Raw genomic sequence first — 6,000 nt, forward strand, 5'->3', positions numbered from 1 at the left:
TGGTTATGGAAATACTACAAGTATTATCGAGGAAGGAAGGCAATCCCGCACCAGTTGTTGTAGCAGAAATGGTCACTCATATGCGTCTGCCTAGCTCCACCATGTGTCATGAGCTGCCTCAGGGATATCATCCATAACCCGGACTTCCAAGGCCTCCCTATCAACATCCATTGCCTGTTCCCCGACCAAGTCAGAGGAACCAGACGTATAATCAGGATCAGTATCTGAATCAGCAATGAAACCATGATCAACAAGGCCAAAAGAGACCAAGGAGGCCATAGAAACAATTTGACTCAGTTCCTATGTCATACGGTCGACTTCTCCTCTTTTCCTTAATAACTCATTGGTTCAGCTAAGGAAGGCTAAGCCTCATCCAATGCCTCTTCCTCCAGGCTATGATGTGAATGTTAGGTATGAGTTCCACTCCGGAACATCCGAACATGTACTTGAGGATTGTAAGGGTTTCAAATAAAAAGTACATGACCTGATCGACTCAAAGGCTATTGCATTCACACCAAACGACCAAAACATATTGAACAGTCTTATGCCTCAACATGAGGGCACATATGCAATGCCATAACCAGTACAAGTGGAAGAAAAGGTAGATCATAAGAGATTGCATTTGTGGGAAGAGTCTAAAAAGGTTCTCATTGGGATCTATTACATCAACTCCTGCAATTATAATAACATCAGTCCGTGGATGGGAAATAAGGCTGATCACGCTAGCAAATTAGACTGTTCAATCATTTTCATTTGTAATTTTCTTGTTTGTCAATGTAATATTCACTTGTAAAATTTGTTTGTTTTCAATTGATAATAATAATGAAATAAATATGCATGTTTTGAATCAATCCATTTGTGTTCACTCATATTTTATTCGTTGATATCAAACTCTTGTTTAAATAAAATCAAAAGGAGAATGATGAAATAAAAAACACGAGACTATTGGTTGTATGCTTTCGAATAAAACCTTATTGACAACGGAATGTATTGTTTCAAATCCCTAAACACCATAGGTATAAGGAAGATAATCCCTAGTTAATCCTTTAGAGCCAAGGAGTAGAAGTTTCTTTTTGTACATAAAACCCTTAATCTTAACTTGGGGCAGGGTAGTCTTCATTTAGTTTGGAAATGCGTTCAAATTTCAAAAAAGGAGCACCCCCTCTAGGGATCGACCACATCTCACCCCTCACAAGAGGTCGAAAACCAAGAATCCACAACGGTTGTCCCTCACCAACAAAAGGAGAGAGGCATTCACAACCCCTTCAAATCAAACAAACAAATGTCACACGATTTTCTCAAATAAAAAAAAGGAAGAACAAATGAGAAATGCAAAAAATTAATCAAAAAGGGACAAAAGAGAGCCCGCTAAGTCAAAAAATTGAAAATAAGTGGCTTAGGAAAAAGTTAGGGCATCCCGGTGGACTGCAAACTCAAAAGATCAATCCAAGCAAAAATAAGGCAAAGCAAAACCCAAAAACCAAAAGAGGAATAAAAAAAATCCTCAGCAAGAACAAATTCGTGTGGCTACAAACCAAACAAAAAGTGGGTGACTGCCACTCCAAAAACCACGTTGGTTCCTTAACCATCACTTCCGCCATTCAAAATCCCTTTTGAAAAATGAGCACTTGTGTCGAACAAGCTAAATGTAGGACTGGAGAACATCAAGGAGAATGGGTGGGTTAGAATAAGTTTTGAGCCATAAATCCTTTATATCTGAAACGGTGAACTAGGCCATGTTACAACCCTCAAAAGAGCTAATTGAAGCAGGGTTTATTTTGAAAGTATACTATAGTAGGACGTGATAAAAATGACTCCTAAAGTTTTTGCTTATCATTTGTGTTGGTACCGATATGGAATTCTAGCTAGTGATTCATTCACTATATGTCATAATTTTATTGAACATGCTTGGATATCTTAACTGACATTAACATAGCATTGACATTATCATTTTCAAAAACGAATAATTTTTACTTGTGAATAAGCACTCGACATCAAAAAAGTTTCCACAATGGAAAGATTGATCCCATTAAGGGGTAAAACCCATGAGAACTCTGTTGAGTATGGGAAAGTCACTTTAAATGATCACGCCAAGGGGAAGAACGCCTAAAGACTCCATTGAGCAAAAAGACAAGCCACTTTAAGATCCAGTCAATCCGGAACAGTCACGTCGAGATTAGACAAATCTTTCCAAGATTAGTTAGTCAGGGGAATTCCCTTCAAGGGCAACCAGCCAGTGGTAAAGTTACTTCAAGGCTCGTATTGAGGCAGGCTACCTCAAGAGCACAAGAATTCAACCGCTTCAAGAGATGGTTAATCAGAGGTACAGTTCTAAAACATTGGAGATAAGTTAGATCGAGATCGTCTATGATAAGATTTCTTTACAACTTAAGACTGGGGCAATCCATGCAGACACCTAACAAATTGGGGCAAGACTGGCTATAAAGGGGAAAATCCTCTCCATACTTTTAGAACTGCTTAAAGCAAAATCCATCGTGCGTAAGAAACTTCTAAGTTCAAGATGAATGTCGGAAATTCATGCTAAACACATCCCATAACCCTCCAATAATAAGTCTTGTAGCCAATCAAGGTACCTCCATGTGTTAACCATGCATGACCCACCTCAGGGACGTTTGTTGAACCCTCAAAACCATTACATAAATCATCATCATCCAATAATCATATTGTTTTGCTCGTGCATATCATTTATCTAGCATATCATCAAGTCTTGAAACCTTAACAAAGAAAATCCAAAATCCAACCTCAGTTGACACCCTGTAAAGCCCAATCATCATTTGCATACTCAAAAAACTCGTTTCGTCGGTAACTCAAAATTTTGAACCCCATGGTCATTATTAATTTAAATTCTCAACCTTCAAAAATAAATCCGACCATGAATAACCCATACATAACCAAATCCCAACCATGCAGCGATATCCTGCATAAGCAATCATCATTGCATAACATTATATTCTTAAAAATGCGTAACATATCCATCAAGGTGGAGCATTACACCATACAAAATCAAACATGCGCACTCAGCATAAGTCAGATTCAAGATTTTCTCGAAAGCATAAATAAATCCTCAGTTAGGATAATTTTATTTCCCCAACTGAGAAGATTATTCCTACAAAATTCCTGATTGGTATTCCTAGCAGGTTCCCTAAAGTATCTCTTCCTTATTTGCCTTTTTCAATTATTATTGGCCTTTCAACAGACACTTGCCTTTTGTAGACCCCCCTTTCCTTTTTCACGGGAAATTTCTCTTCTTGATTACCTTTTGTAAGTTCTTTCGTTTCCTTTTGCATGAAATCATGTCTCCTCAATTACCTTTTGTAAGTCCTCGTTTCCTTTTACACGAGAAAGTAAGCTTTGTCAATGCATTGCATCTTTGGCACTAGATAAGGGACTAGACAAATGACCTACCCCCTTTCCGATTATTTTGAAGACACCTGACGTATTTTTGGCAAGTCCAAAGTGATTGACACATTTCGAGAACTTCATCTCCGCTGTTATGCCTGTGAGGTATCATGACATTCACTTGCCTTTTGCAAAGTTCCCTCTTCCTTTTTCATGAGGATCATCACCTCCTTTACACTTGCCTTTTGCAAGCTCCCCTTGCCTTTTACACGTGAAGTCTCTCTTTCAGCTTACCTTTTGTAAGTACCATCTGTCTTTTGCAAAGGGAACCCCTTTTATTCCCTACTTGCCTTTTGCAAGTTTCCTCGCCCTTTTGCACGAGGGGTTCTACTTCCAATCTGCTTATCTTTTGTAAGTACCCCCTGCCTTTTGCATGAGAATTTTCTCTTGTCACCTACCTCTTATAAATCTTGTTTTCCTTTTTCATAAGATAATTACTATATCCTATACTTACCTTTTGCAAGTCCTCTCCGCCTTTTGCGTGAGGAGCGTTCTTCATTGCCTTTTGCATGAGGGATTGCATTTGATATTCACTTGACCTTCACAAATATTCCTAGACTTTTTCTAAGGGATTATCCTTTCCTTTTATAGGATAAAACCAATTATATCCATATTTCTTCTTAGCCTTTTGTTAAGAAGTACTCATTGTCTTTTGCATGAGAAATCATATTCACTTCTAGATTTCTTCTTAACCTTTTGTTATGGAGTTATCATTACCTCTCATATGAGAAGTTCATTCATTTCTTCTTAACCTTTTGTTAAGGAGTTCTCATTACCTTTTGTATGAGAAATTCATTCCACCTTAACCGTTTGTTAAGGAGTTCTCATTACCTTTTGTATGAGAAATTCATTCCAGCTTTCTTCTTAACCTTTGATAAGGAGTTCTCATTGCCTTTTGCGCGAGAAATCATATCCATATTCATGCACCTTATTAGCCTTTTGTTAATGAGTTCTCATTACCTTTTGTATGAGAAATCTATCCATATTTCTTCTTAACCTTTCGTTAAGGAGTTCTCATTACCTTTTGTACGAGAAACCATATTCTTAGTGAAGTCGTCAGTTAACTTCATCTTTCTTCTTAACCTTTTGTCAAGGAGTTCTCATTGCCTTTTGCATGAGAAATAAAATTCACCTTCATGTGTCTTTCTTTCCTTTTACTAAGGATTCCTAAAATTCCTTTTTCATGAGGAAGCATCGTACTACTTTACTTGCCTTTTTCAAGTCTCCTCTACCTTTTATAGCGGAAAATATAGTCATTCCTCAGTCAGGTCTTACTTGCATTTTGCAAGAAGTCTCTCTTCCTTTTTGTAGAAGAGACTTTCAATTTACCTCTATACCCTCTATTACTTGCCTTTCGCAAAATACGGGATCTTCTTATCTTTGTGGAACCCTGCGGGAATATTTCAATTACCAGTACATGCTAAAGCTTGTTAGTGGAGGCGGAACAAAAACAAAAATTCAAGAATACACTACATAAATAACATATTGCATACATCATGCATAACTAATATCTCTCTTTGCATCTGATCCACTTTCCCCACAAATATTTCAGCTGATCCCCAATAGATGACCATCTACAAAAGCCTACTTGTCATCCATAAAAAAATTCCAACTATTACCCTTACCTCACATTACATTTATTCATTCCCAATGGTCAATTTCTTGGATATTATGGTATTTAGTTCTCTTCTACCTAGAATGTATGAAAGTCATTGCTATTCATACCTTTAGGTCTGAGAAGATTAAATATGGGCAACTGTCATACCCCAAAATTTGTCATTCTTTTTTCACCTTTCAGCTATCTGACTTTTGGTTTGAGATTCATTTTCACTCATTTCATGTCAAATTCGTTCATATCATCTAGTGTATTAACATACATCATATATTTAAGGTTTGAGATTGTTTATACCTACCAAGAGGCTAGGGTTTGACCAAGGATCAAAGCCTAAGGATTATGATATTGTAGTCAATTTAGGAAGCCTATTCTTGGACCAATGCTTTAAACCCTAGTTGTTGATTCATGGTAATTATGGATCTTTTAATTTGGATTTGTGTGCAAAGCCTTATTGCATGGTTTGTGATCTTTGTTGGTGTGATTTACGTCTTGATTTTGGATTGTGATTGAAACCCTAACCATATGTGCTTGACATTTATCGACAATATGGTTTGTCTATTGATTTTGTGTGTAAAACCCTAATTCATGGAAATTGGCTATTTGATCATTTTGATTTGAATTATGCCATTGCCATTAGAATCATTCATCAAGTTCATCTGTTGACCATGGTTTCTCATGATCACTTGTGTGATATCTAATTTGGTTCATAACTTTGTTATTCAAGTTTTCATTTGGTTCATTCAAATTTTATGGTCCATCAATTTAAAGTTCATAGTTTTATTCTTGGTGCATTCATGGTCCATTTGTTCAAGCTTCAAGTTTCATTCATGGTCCATTTTTTCAAGGTCCATGCTAAGGTCCATTTATTCAAGTTCATAATGCATTCATTCTCCATTGATCCATGTTTCACAATGCATACAAGATCACAGGTTCAAAGTGATTTAAAACATAATTTTGGAGGGAAA

The sequence above is a fragment of the Lathyrus oleraceus genome, chromosome 5, assembly GCF_024323335.1.
Source record: "Lathyrus oleraceus cultivar Zhongwan6 chromosome 5, CAAS_Psat_ZW6_1.0, whole genome shotgun sequence".
Taxonomy (NCBI): Eukaryota; Viridiplantae; Streptophyta; class Magnoliopsida; order Fabales; family Fabaceae; genus Lathyrus; species Lathyrus oleraceus.